This window comes from Trachypithecus francoisi, unplaced genomic scaffold (assembly GCF_009764315.1).
Source record: "Trachypithecus francoisi isolate TF-2019V2 unplaced genomic scaffold, Tfra_2.0 Lachesis_group16, whole genome shotgun sequence".
Taxonomy (NCBI): Eukaryota; Metazoa; Chordata; class Mammalia; order Primates; family Cercopithecidae; genus Trachypithecus; species Trachypithecus francoisi.
In genome coordinates, this window is record NW_022681461.1 from 47,645,498 (window position 1) to 47,658,475 (window position 12,978).

A 12,978-nucleotide genomic window follows, 5' to 3' on the forward strand; every position below is an offset into this window, starting at 1 on the left:
CTGCATAAAACATGAATACATGGCTGGGCATGGTGACTCACGCCTGTAATCCCAGCACTTTGGGAGGTCAAGGCCAGTGGGTCACCTGAGGTCAGGGGTTTGAGACCAGTCTGGCCAACATGGAGAAACTCTGTCTCTACTAGAAATACAAAATTAGCTGAGCATGGTGGCGCATGCCTGTAATCGCAGCTACTCGGGAGGCTGAGGCAGGAGAATCGCTTGAACCTGGGAGGTGGAGGTTGCGGTGAGCTGAGATCGTGCCATTGCACTCCAGCCTGGGCAACAAGAGCGAAACTCCGTGCCAGAAGACAAAAAACAACCATGAATAAACTTGTGCCACTGAATTGTACACTTACAAGTTAAGACAGTAAATTTTATGTTACATATATTTTACTACAAATAAAAGTTAAAAAATAGAAAAAAAGGATGAGTCAGTCTCCGATGTTTTGTTTTTAGTTTCTGGTCATGGTGGGGTGTGGCTGCCCTGGTCCTATGCATGTTGCAAAACTACTGGTAGGAAGGGTCCTTAGACCTGTCATCTGCTCCAACACTTTCATGTCATACGTGAGAAAACTGGGTCTCAGAAGTGAGGTATTTACCCCCTCTTACGTGGGTTTCATCCTTCAGTTTCCTGGAGAGGCTGTGCAAAGTGCAGCAAGAGCTGGACACTGGACTCTACTGCCTGGGCTCCACTCTGCTCTGCTGCTTACTCGCTGAGTTCATACAGATGGTTAACTTTTCTACACCCTTTTCTGATTGTATAAAGTGAGAATAATGTCAGTATCCTATGAGATTGTTATGGGGATTAACTGAGTGAATGCCCTTTGGGTGCTTAGCATAGTGTTTTCACACAATAAGTAACACATGAATCTTAGCTGTTTGCTGTTGCTTTGTTACTGCTGTTGTTACTGTCATGTGCTGCAAAGAGCCTTTAGGGACAGAGGTTTGGGACTGAGGCTCAGTGGCAATTACTTGTTAGTTCTCTGTCCTTAGCCATGCTGCTTAATTTCCCCTTGTTTCCCAGTGCCTGAAGTAAGAATGGATGACGTACTTGTCTTGGTGTAGTGCTTGTGAAGGGAGAGAGTGGAGTACCTGACAGAGCACTTGGTGAGTGGTAATGATCCAGGTCAGTTTTAGTGTGTGAGAGGAGGTCACTGCAGCCTGGAGGACTGGTGTCTGCCAAGGCGTGGTCTTCAAGAGCGGTGCTGAGAACAGGCATGCCCAGCTCTGACCTTCGGCTACGGTGGAGGTGTGTTCTTCTAGGCCTGCTTTCTAGGGCATCCTGAGAAAGGGGTCACTGGACCTGGACTTCTCTAGGTCAGTTTCCCTAAAAGCAGGTCGGGGGCCTGCAGGTAGAGCCTGGTATAGTTTGAGTCAGGGACAGAGGTATTAGTGTTCTTTCGCAAGTCCCCTTTTTTTTTTTTTTTTTTTTGAGATGGGGTCTTTGTGTCCCAGAGACTGGAGTGCAGGGGCACAATCATGGCTCACTGCAACCTCAACCTCCTGGGCTCAAGTGATCCTCTCACCTTAGCCTCCCAAGTAGCTAGGAATACAGGCATTCACCACCATGCCCAGCTAATTTTTTTAGAAAATTTTTTTGTAGAGATAGGATCTTTCTGTGTTGCCCAGGCTTGTCTTGAACACCTGGCCTCAAATGATCCTATCGCCTTGGCCTCCCAAACTACTGGGATTACAGACACGATCTACTGCAGTAGGCTACGGTTACTTTTGTTTCTGACCCTAGGTAATAAACATCCCCTCACTACTGACTCATCGCCTTGCTGGCTGTTTTTTACTAGCTTAGCCTTACCCACTTCTGGAGGAAGGCTTCATCTGAAATTGATATGACCAGGGAGATCATTTGTGCTCAAGAAAAATTCATCTAGAACCAATATATGATAGGGTAAGAGGCTAGAAATATAAAAGGAAATGAAATGCTCCTGGCGTGCTGGGGCTCAGCACTTTCAGTATACGGTCCTAGTACCTGAGAGTTACAAAAAAACAAGCAGAAATGTTTCTCTCTTAGCCCAGGCAGCTCCTCAGTGTGGGGGCCTGGTGCCAACATTGCAACTGTATTGTGTATTATTTAAATGTGTTTGTATGTTTATGTTCAGTGTACATATGATGTTTTCAGACTTGTGAAAAATATATAGTAAACTGCATGTCATAAAATTTATGGTGTGAGATGTGTCATAGTCTATTACATTCCTAAAGACTCTCTCAATATTGTGGGCATTCAAACCAAGTGATTCCAGAAGGACTTTAAAATGCTGGTGTCAGAGCAGGCAGTAGACATGTCTTCCTGTATGGGTGTGGGCATATTCATCTGTATGGGGCCCAGGCAGTGACTGAACTGATAGTTTCATCAAAGTCAACACATTATTTTATGAACTCTAGCACTTCTGTGCTTGATATGCTTGAGCACATGATCCCTTTCATTAATGGCTTATTTTTTTCAAGTAGTCTCATTCTACCCTTCTCAACCCTGACAACAGGGTTAGTTTCACTTGAGTGAGGTTTTCTTTTCTTTCTTTTTTTTTTTTGAGATGGAGTCTTACTCTTGTTGCCCAGGCTGAAGTGCAATGGCACGATCTAGGCTCACTGCAACCTCTGCCTCCCAGTTTCAAGCGATTCTCCTGCCTTAGCCTCCCGGGTAGCTGGGATTACAGGCGCCCACCACCATGCCTGGCTAATTTTTGTAGTTTTGGTAGAGACGGGGTTTTACCATCTCGGCCAGGCTGGTCTTGAACTCCTGACCTCGTGATCCACCCACCTCGGCCTCCTAAAGTGCTGGGATTACAGATGTGAGCCGCCACGCCCGCTCAGACCCCATAACTCCCAAGGCCAACTAAACCAGAAGCTTCCCAAGTGTTACCAAGATGCAGCCTGGCTGCATATCAATGATAGGAATCATTGGCCTATCCAAAAGCTTGACTAGCATCTCCCTTCCCTTTTGATTGATGTGAACGATGCTAATCTTGTTTTGATGGTCCACAGCTGTACCAGTTCAGCTGCTGCTTTGTAGCCATCATGAGAGATCTGATCTAGGAAGCAAAGCTAAAATCAATTTTAAAAGGTTTTCCAGATTTGCTTGATGTTCTCTGATGAAGTGAAAGCTTGATATCCTCCCACTATCTGAGCTGCCTGCCACTTTCTGTTTTCTGTTTCTCTTTTCTTCATTAGGAGAGTAAAGGTGAAACTTAATGTTAGTTGTTCCATATCCTGCAATGCTGAAAACTACCACAACCAAGAAATAAAATTATGAAATTCAAGATGTATTTTGACTAGCTTCACCTTGTGTCCAGGCAGCTTCAGTGAAGTGGCAATTTAGAAGTAGAGAGTCAGCAGTAGAAAGTAAGACCCCACTTGTGATTTACCCTGAATTCTTCTGAAAGATGCAAGCCCTCCTACAAACACACAGTAATTCAGAGGAGCATGTTTACCAGCTGAAGCCTTTTTTTCTCCTCTTCTCATAAGGCCGGTTATCAAGGGAGTTTGTGTGTCTGGAGAAAGGACTGCTTTGTGATAGTTCCTTAAAATTATGATATACCATTATGCATCATGTAACAATGGAATATGTTCTGAGAAATGCATCATTAGGTGATTTCATCATTGTGTGAACATCCTAGTGTGTAATCACACAGACCTAGATGGTGTAGTCTGCTGCAAACCTGGGCTATATGATGTAGTCTGTTGCTCCAAGGTAATGAATCTGTACAACATGTTACCGTACTGAATGTTGTAGGCACTTATAACACCATCATAAGCATTTATGTATCTAAACATACTTAAATGTAGAAAAGATACAGTAAAAATATGGTGTAAACAATTAATAATAGTATACCTGTACAGGACACTTTCCATGAATGCAGCTTGTAGGACCGGAAGTTGCTTCTGGGTGAGTCGGTGAGTGGTGATGAAATCATCTAATCAATTATGACATAACTGAGTTTTTCAAGTCTTATAATCTTATGGGACTACCATCATGTATTTGGGCCATTGTTGACCAAAATGGCTATGTGGCACGTGGCTGTATTTAGCTGAACAATTAAGTAGAAATAACAATATTAAAACCTTTTTCCAAAGCATTTTTTGCAGGTTTCACTGTTCACATTCTGTATGTATTTACATCATACTATATGGTCTGCAATTGTATTTTTGACTTTTTCTTCAAATTTTGAATGGCTAAAAATTCCAGCAGGCTTCAAGGGCTTGTCCTTTTTGATTGTGGTTGTTTCATCCATAGCAGAATTGCCTAGATTGAAATGAAATGAAAGTAATGGTATGACACTTGGTACCATCACAAACTGATCATTCAAACGAATACTGTTCATGTCATGATTTATGGAATGTTTTCCTGTCCCAAATACTTGTGCTTGGTTCTAGATATACAGTTATATGAAATGTTTATTATAGTGAAGAAATTCAAGATTTTCCTTCACCTTCATCTGTTCAAATGAAAACGAGATCCTTGTGTTTGGGGGGGCTGATTTGCACTTGTGTATGAACAACTGAGGAAGCTGGATATTTAGGAATAAAATCTCTTTTTGAATTTAGAATTTGTAAGCTTTCCTCTTAAGTCAATCTTACTTTTAGTAAGTAAGTCAAATCTTACTAAACAAATCCGTTAATGGAAACTTTGATAAACACCATGAACAGATTTGGTTCTTCCTCATCCACATAGGTTGGGAGCAACAAGTATTTTGATTTTTGACTCATACTTTCTCAACTGAAGTGACAATGTGTTGATGGATTAAACACAGTTATTTTTAAGCTGTTTTGACATGCTCTAGGCAAAGTATTATCAGGAACAGAGCCCTGAGATTTGAGAGTTGCAGATGCTTTCATGGTTCTTCACTGTCTCTCCTTACATAAATGTTTCAAGAAAGCTAATGAAATTATTCCTCAAGGTTGAAAACAAGGGAGTTATGAACTGGATTTGGGGTTGAAATTAGGTGGGGGAAAACATGAATTATTTTCTATCACATAGAAGTGGAAACAATTTAATCAATCCTTTTTAGTTTTATTGAATGTAGACACACACTTTCATGAGGGTGGCTGCATTGCTTTTCATTTACAATAATTAAAACATGTTTGAGTAAAGCAGCTCTGTTTTGGTGGACAGAGATCTAGGAGACCCACTTTCGCTTACAGGTGATCCGCGCTTTCCCTGATCCCAGTATCTGCTGCTTCCGTGTCACACCACTGGGAGGGGGGTGGAGATCCAGAGCTAATGAAGGCGTGGTCCTGGCTCTGCTTTGTCCAGCAAGTGACAATGTTAGCAACCCGTATCATTGAGCACTTAATAAACAGTAATTCTCACAGCCCAATGAGGTAGTTTTATGGCATCCTCATTTCTAGATGAGGAAATAGAAATGCAGAGATGTGATAGCTTGCCCAAGATCTGTCTGTAAGAGGTATAATTAGAGTTTGAAGCCAGGTAACCAGAGTTTTACAGCCCAGGCATCAAATAAATAAGATAGAATTTTTTTTTTTCTGGATATTTTGCAGAGAAAGTTTGAGACTTAAGGAAAGAGCAAAGATGCTCTTGTGTTGAAGCAGATCCATTGAGCACTTTTTGGGTCGTGGTCTCTGTACCCATAAAACTCTGAAAAGTACAGGGGTTGCAAATCATATGCCTGCAGAAGCCAAGCAGGTGGAATAGAGGCGTGAAGTTGGCCAGGTGGTCTGTGGTGAGCAGGGGAGCTCTCCGTGGGGCCGCCTCCCTGCAGCGGTAGCCAGTGAGAAGATGAGCCCAGTATGGCTGATCTCTAGAAGGGAAGCTAATTAAAGGTTTAACAAAACATCTCTGGGTCATAAAAACTGATCTTTAGGTCACACCAAGTTTGTGAGTATGCATTTTGAAACCTTTAGATATGTACTTGATATGGCTTTGGGGAATTTATTGAGAATCAGGGAAAACATTTGTTCTCGAAAAGAAAGTTGCAGATCATACTGCAAAGTGACAGCTGAGCAAAGGCCTCCCCTTGAGAGGGGCATGTGCTCCTCAGCTCATGGCATCTGGGCTCTCATTGATAATGGGGGGTAGGTAGGAAGATTCTTGGAAGCCACAGCAAGACACATCACACCTGGGCTCTCATCATCATCTTGCCACCCTTGAGAGCTCCAGACACACGATTGGCCCTCTAATAGGAGAACATTCTAATACAAGTGTGTACTGCTCAAGGACTCATTTGCTGTTAGGGGCAGACTCTTTCATACCATCAAATCTTGTTTTTCCTAAATTGGTCAGTGTATTGTCATATCCCCTGGGTGCAGCTTTAACTCTGTGGGTCTGGGTTCGAATGGAGGCCCAGCTTTATTCTAGCTGTGCAACTGTGGGCAAGTTCCATCTTCTCCAAAGTTATCTTCCTCAGGGTATTGCAAGAATTAAATACCAAAATGCACATAAGGGTCTGGCATATAGTAAATGATAGCTTCCTTTCTTTTCCTCATTTTAATCAATTACCCAGTTTGTGGATGTGATAACAAATGAGCTTCCTGAAGATCAGAGCTGTGTGTGAGGGTAGGGCTCAGATCCTCTTTATGTATTCAGTGAACACTATGTTCTGTCTAATAGGCAGGCTCTAGAGCATTAGGGGCATTAAAGGCGTGTTTATATTCTCAAAGAGTTTACAATTTAGTGAGAGACACAGAAAAAGCTGATGTTCGATTGTTAGATTAGTTTAAGTGCTCGATATATACTTGGAATGACTAAGATCATTGTTTAACATCGGTGAGTGCACACTGAAATGGGAACTTTATGATGTTTGAGAAACCCTCAACTGTTAAACATATACTTAAAAAATCAGGGTGTAAGGATCCCTGGCTGAATAATGTTGAGTTTTTTTCATTTTCCTTTTTTTGACAAAGAAGTTTAACACAAAGTTATTAAGCAAAGCTGTTTAAGAAGTACAGCAAGTTTTCTAAATTTTTTAAAAATAAAAGCTAACCTTATCTTCTCCTATAAACTAGTTTGCTGACCCAAAAATTGAATTGTGATTAAAAAATAGGGCAGTGCCCCCTCAAAATGAGAGTTCTATTATGTTATGGGGCACTTTTTTTGGTGAATACATTATATTTAGTAATCTCATTCTTAAGGTTGTAGGCTCCCTATGGTAAAATTAATACAGTGAAAAATTACAGTCTGAATAAAGAGAAGATGTGAGTGCCAGAGTGTTAAATAAAACCCTTATTTCTTCTTAGTGAAGGTTCTTTTTTTCAATTGACAATTAACTGGATTTTTCTATATTTCTCTAAGAGTTATTCATTATGACAGATTTTGTTTCATGAAAGATGTAAAGAAGTTCTTTAATTTTTGATGTTCATAGAGTGGTCATCATACAATAATAACCTTGCTTGGAAGTATCCTTCATTGGTCTTTTTTATTTCATAAAGCTTAACAATTATTTTACCATAGGGAAATATATAGGTTGAGTAACTCTATAGTTTTCATGGTCATGAAGTAACTTCCAAGTTATTTCATAGGGTAAATGTGGGTACGTGATAGACATATAGGACATTTTGTATTCTTTTTTTTTTTTCGTTTTTGCTTTTGGTTGAAATTGTTCGTGGAAGCTAAAATACATTCTACGGTGAAATAAATTTTCACTTTTCCTTGGGGCAGTACAATTTAATAGAAAGAGAAGCTCGTTTAGAACTTTATTGGCTTCAGTTCCTTCTGGCTACAGCATAATCAGAGACCTTGACTTTTCATGTCATCTCAGTGGTGTGTTTGAGATGTGTGTGACTTGAATATGGGACGTGTCTGAGACTCTGTGACTGGTGACCGAGGCTCCCTATTATTAAGTTCATGATGGCACATTGCTGTTTTCACGAGAAGCCAGTGGATCCCTGAGACAGGGACTAAAGCTTTTAATGCCTCTCAGAACATGTCTGGTTAACTTTGGTCACTGCAGTCTTCCTTCTCTGGGAACTGGCCTTGCGCTTGCTACACCCCGTCAGGAGATTAGAGGTGATCATTGCTTTGGGCTCTGTCTTCAGTGCCAACAGAAGGAGACGTCAGGACTTGCTGGCTCCAGGTCTGCCCAACTCCTCTTGTCTTTGGTGCCCATTATGGGAATCGTGATGATGACTTGCCTATCTTAACACTTTCCCACCATAAGGTAATAAAATGCTTTATGGTTTTGTAAGCTCTTTTTGTGTGCATCATCTTCTTTCACCCTGAAAACAACTTTGTGAAGTCAGTAGGTAATAGTATTGGGACTAGTTGTACATACGGGGAAATTTTCAGAGAGAGGAGGTGCCTGGGGCAAGGTTGCCCAGCAGCAGAGCTGGCATAGAAGGCAAGCCTGTGACCTGTCTGTGTGGGCCACAGTCCGGCTCTTCAAGGGTGGCATTGCCTGTCCTCTCTCTCTAGTTCTGTGCACAGGTGGAACAGGGAGGAAGAGCTCCTCCCAGGAGTGCTCCTGAGTGTGGCTTGTGGTGAATTTGTGGTAGTAGCTCTGGTCAGATTTTAGCACTCAGAGTATGTTTTGAATCCAAATATGCAGTACAGTCTTTTTGTGTGGGACTGACACAGCCCTCTTAACCTTACCACATCTGGGTACTTGCTTGAACTGCTGAATCTTAGACCCTATCTCAGACCTAAGGAATCATAATTGCTCTTAAACAAGGTTGTCAGGTGATTCTTATGTACATTAACTTTGCAAAATGCAGCTCTGTTGAAATACAGAGTACCAGAAATTGTATAATTGAGAATAAGGTGAGGAGAGGAAGGGGTGCATGTGTGTATGTGCGAGAGACTGGGAGGATGCATTTCACTTGTGTATGTAATTGTGGGAGTGTGTTCTCATTTCACTTGAGAAAGCAGCTCACTGAGATATAATTCACATACCATGCAGTTCACCTATTGAAAGTGCACTGTTTAAAGTAAACCACTTGTTGGTTTTAAGTGTGTTCATGGTCTTGTGCACCCATAACCACAATCAATTTTGGAACATTTTTACACCTAGAAAGAAACCCCATACCTATAAGCAGCACTCCCCATTTTTCCACAATGCCTACTTTGCTTCTGAGAAGCCCCTGATTATCACTCATGTACTTCTGCCTCTGTCTATTGGATTTGTCTATTCTGGTCATTTCTTGTGTGACTGAAATCATACAATATATGGTCTTTTGTGTCTGAGTTTTTTCACAGTTCATGCATCTTGTAGCATGTATTAGTGCTTCATTCCTTTTTTACTGCTGTCATTTTGTTGTCTTAAGTTTATTTTGAGCAAGAATACAGAGATTTCACCTTTATCCTTAGCTTTGATGAAGCTAAGACTTTGATGTCCTTAGGCTATCCAAAGACAGTCTTTTGTTGTACAATAATATTCAAGCATAATTTCTTAGTGTGACCATTTCTTTTCTGATACCACCTACTCTAGAATCTGAAAATTGACAGTGAGGTAGTAGAAGTATTCTTAAATGCATTCAATTGAAGAAGCAGAATATTAGTACTTTCCATTTGTAAAGTTTTGGTTTGTTAATTTTCAACCACTTTCTCTGTAAAAGCAGTGGTATGCCATCCATGCTCTGCTGAAAGCTGTGCATGCCTTTATAAAATATCCAGCTGATGTTGCTGAAAATTAAAATGACAAAATATTGTGTTTAGATAAATAACAACAATGGCAGTATTTTTGGCAAGAAATCACATATTATCCCTCCCCCAAGCAGTCTGTTCCCTGCAATTCTGAATGTTTGGTAATTTTAAGCACCCCAGAGGAAGATAGCATTCTTCCCTTGGTGTCAGTGCTAAGCTCTGAGATTGTTATTTGTCAAATAAAGCACAAATGTGTTTTCCTCTAGATATGTAAAGACCTTTTAAGAAATTTTTCATGTAGAATGCCTTACTGTTTGGAGAAAATCTTGGTTTGGTTCTTGGGCTCTCTGGTGATCATTTTATTATGCTCATCATGAGAGGTGACAGGGGAAGAATGGCCAGCAAGACGCTCCAGCCTGCAGAATAGTCACTTTAGCATTTCCCTGCTTTGGCTATGGCACACGGACATTTGGAAATTCTTATTCTGGTTTTAGCAACACAAAAAACTTTCCTTTTTCCTCTTCCCTCCTTGCTGACTAAACTCATCTTAATGCCACTAAATTACCAGTGCCTTATTTGGCAGGCTGCCTGGTAAATCAAACGAATGACGACAATACTGGAGATCTTGTGTGGTCACTTTCTAAAGGGTTTTGTGCCTCCTTTATACGCTTGTCTCCTTCTCCCTCTTTGGCGGGTTGACTCAGTTATTTGGCTCTGTTTGAGAAGGCTCTGGGAAAAATGCCATTTATCTATCTTTTCAACTTGAGGGGACATGCTTTCTTCACAGATTTCTTTGGGATGGAAAGTTCTTTCTTTAAGCTGATTACTATTTCTAGGTGCTGTAAATTGCTGATGATTGTTAGTAAATCACAAGCATTCTGTTCTTTCTCAGTCCTGAAAAAGTTGCCATTGTGCATATGTGTATTTGTGTGTGTGTGACAGGGAACATGTATGGTTTCTGAAAAGAAAATAAATAAAAATCCTTGCCCCTTTTAGACTTGGAAATTAGCATGGCTAGGCTAGCCAGATCCCTCTTTTGGAGGAAATGGGAAAGATTGGATTGAGCCCTTATGTCAAGGAAATTGACTTGGCTGGATTTCAGGGAGCAGGGTGGACTGGCTCACTAAAGATCTGTGTCAGTATCTTTAGCGGCACTGGAATTAGGACAGCGTAGCTATTTTCTGTAATAGGGCAAACTCTGGGGGAAAAGGGCAGGCACCCAGCATTCCGTGAGAACTTCCGTGTGTCAGAGAGTGTTATATAACCTCTATGTATATTCTTGTGTAGTATGACAACCTTGTGAACTGTATATTACTATTATTGTTATTACCATCACTGCTTCATAAATGGAGAAATGGAGGTCATATTTCCTAAAGTTCTAGAGCCAAGAAGTGGGCTGCGGAGGCTGCTGTCCTTTTCTATCAAGTGAAGCCTGTCTTTGCTCTTTCTCCGCCATATTCTTTAAAGGGGCAGATGTTACAAGGTTAATGTGGCCGATGGAAACACTAGCATAGGACAGAAATACAAAGTCTCCCCTTCACAGACTCAAATTTCCCCACACCCAAAAGGCTCTACGACAGCATTTCCAGGTACAAGGGCAAGCTTCTGTGGCCTCCAGCCACCCCAGAGGTGCCCAGATGCTGGTGACACCGTGACTAGAGTGAGCATGTTCTCTCTACTCTCAGAGTCCTCCGACACTGGGCTTCTCCCAACTGCTGTGGACACTTGGGCTGTGTACTGCCTGCTCCCAGGTGTTAAGTTACTGGTAGGACCCACTGCTGTGTGTTTATTGCAAAATTTGGTGAATCGAAGGCTGATTTCCTGGTGAGCACCCCCTAGCAGGGTGAGGTATGGACCTTTCTTGGAGTCCATTTTGCCTGAAGTGTTTACTGGGATATTTTAGCAATTCTCAGATGAATCCGTATGATAGCCTACCTTTATTTCCTATGAATAAATTGGGTATTTAAGATATATATTCTTTTCATTTGTCATTTTCCCTGGGTTTAAAAATTTCCCCTCTTATCATGGGGAGGGGGGAGGGGGGAGGGATTGCATTGGGAGTTATACCTGATATAAATGATGAATTGATGGGTGCTGACGAGTTGATGGGTGCAGCACACCAACATGGCACAAGTATACATATGTAACAAACCTGCACGTTATGCACATGTACCCTAGAACTTAAAGTATAATAATTAAAAAAAAAATTAAAAATTTGAAGAAAAAAAATTCCCCTCATTAATACATGTTTATTGTGAAAAACTTAGGACAAAAGTTAAAGAAAACCCACACTACTTAATTAGAGATATCTTCATTAACATAATCCTGTATTTATTTTCTATGGGAAAATTTTTAATGCTAACTTTCTGGAACTCAGTCAAAAAGTACTGTAATCATTTTAATCAGCTGATTAATTTGCTCCAGCAGCTTAACATATTTTTGCTCCATTTTACTTTTTCTTTTTTTTTTTTTTTTGAGACGAAGTCTCGCTCTGTCGCCCAGGCTAGAGTGCTGTGGCCGGATCTCAGCTCACTGCAAGCTCCGCCTCCCGGGTTCACGCCATTCTCCTGCCTCAGCCTCCCGAGTAGCTGGGACTACAGGCGCCCGCCACCTCGCCCGGCTAATTTTTTATATTTTTTAGTAGAGACGGGGTTTCACCGTGTGAGCCAGGATGGTCTCGATCTCCTGACCTCGTGATCCGCCCGTCTCGGCCTCCCAAAGTGCTGGGATTACAGGCTTGAGCCACCGCGCCCGGCCCCATTTTACTTTTTCTACTGCATGATAGAAAAATTGTTGTTCTGTGAATGAGAAAGTTAAAATTTGTGCTCCATGGCAGGATGCCAGAGAGATGTTTCTGGAAATTGAGAGTCAGAGGCAGCCTGCATTCAGCTTTCTCCAGGTCACCTTTATTAATGAGGCCCTTGATCAGTAAGGTGGATTAGTTACCGATTACACTTACTCTGCATCAGCCTTAATGTTTTAAGGAAAATATATTTACTAAGCTGTTTGTGTACAGCAGTATCACACAGTGGATGAAGCACTTAAGTTCCTGGAAAAAAAAAAAAAGATAAATTAGGAAGTTTTCAGATTTGTTTATAAAAGAAATACAAGGCTAGGAAAGAAGCATGATGACTTTATGTGATACACACAGTGAGTCAGCGACCTGCTTTCCAGAAGTTAGCAGCTGCATTTTTTTCCACTGGGGGTAAAACATAATATATGGGTATAACTTTAGTGCTAGCTAAGTATTTCTATTGGTACTTAAAAAAATTAAAATCAACAAGGAGAAATCTACCCAAATGATCCAGTATACACTGAACTAATAAAAGAAGGAGATGTACTTTTTGTGGGGTGGTATTTTTATTTTGATTATATTGAAGTGGTAGAGAAAGAGGGGGAGAGGCCTGGGGGTCTGAGAGTCAGAGGAGGCT

At 41.1% G+C, this 12,978-nt stretch overlaps 1 protein-coding gene across 3 annotated transcripts in view; it reads left to right on the plus strand.

Annotated features, from left to right (window-relative positions):
* SH3GL2 (SH3 domain containing GRB2 like 2, endophilin A1) overlaps positions 1 to 12,978 on the plus strand; it is a 243,657-nt gene that overhangs the window by 25,880 nt on the left and 204,799 nt on the right. The window contains exon 1 of one of the 3 annotated variants that reach the window (XM_033237420.1): positions 7,999 to 8,126. The exons of the other annotated variants lie outside the window; for them this stretch is intronic. The gene's annotated coding sequence lies outside the window, so the exon portion shown is untranslated. Of the gene's footprint in view, positions 1 to 7,998; positions 8,127 to 12,978 lie in introns of those variants that run through there. 3 annotated transcript variants of the gene reach the window in all.